Source organism: Temnothorax curvispinosus, unplaced genomic scaffold (assembly GCF_003070985.1).
Source record: "Temnothorax curvispinosus isolate PA1 unplaced genomic scaffold, ASM307098v1 QBEX01000067.1, whole genome shotgun sequence".
Taxonomy (NCBI): domain Eukaryota; kingdom Metazoa; phylum Arthropoda; class Insecta; order Hymenoptera; family Formicidae; genus Temnothorax; species Temnothorax curvispinosus.
In genome coordinates, this window is record NW_020209847.1 from 6581 (window position 1) to 7172 (window position 592).

A 592-nucleotide genomic window follows, 5' to 3' on the forward strand; every position below is an offset into this window, starting at 1 on the left:
ATACATACATACATACATACATACATACATACATACATACATACATATATAATGAATTGTGAAAAAAGTTTTCTCTAAATGTTTTTGAAAAATTAATATATGACGCTCCATAAAAATAGAAATAATATGCAATTAAGTGTCAATACTCTTGCGGTACTTCTTTTTCGAGAAATACCTATACTTGTGTAAAGTACGCGATTTGATGAATTTTTCGCTCGTTTTAGAGTGACAAAAGAGAAGAGGCGTCAGTTACTTGGCAACGCCGCATGAATTCTCACGCGTGAAGTTAACTTCTATGTAATATTTTGTACATACATAAATATCTTTTTAAGCACGAATACAAGTTGAGCACGACTGGAGCCGGAGAACGTCCTTATAATAACAATTTCGTACCTCCCAGCTCAACGCGTATACTTCATCCCAAAGAGCAGCTGTTTTTGTCTTTGATCGTTCGCTATGTGGTAACCTGCTATCATATAATGCAGGCTTCTGGCCCACGAGAGCTATTAGTAATTCGTCAGATGTTGTTTCCGTATACTGCTTCTGTACATCCTCCAAAATGCATATCATTCCATCGTCGGTTCTTTTGCCT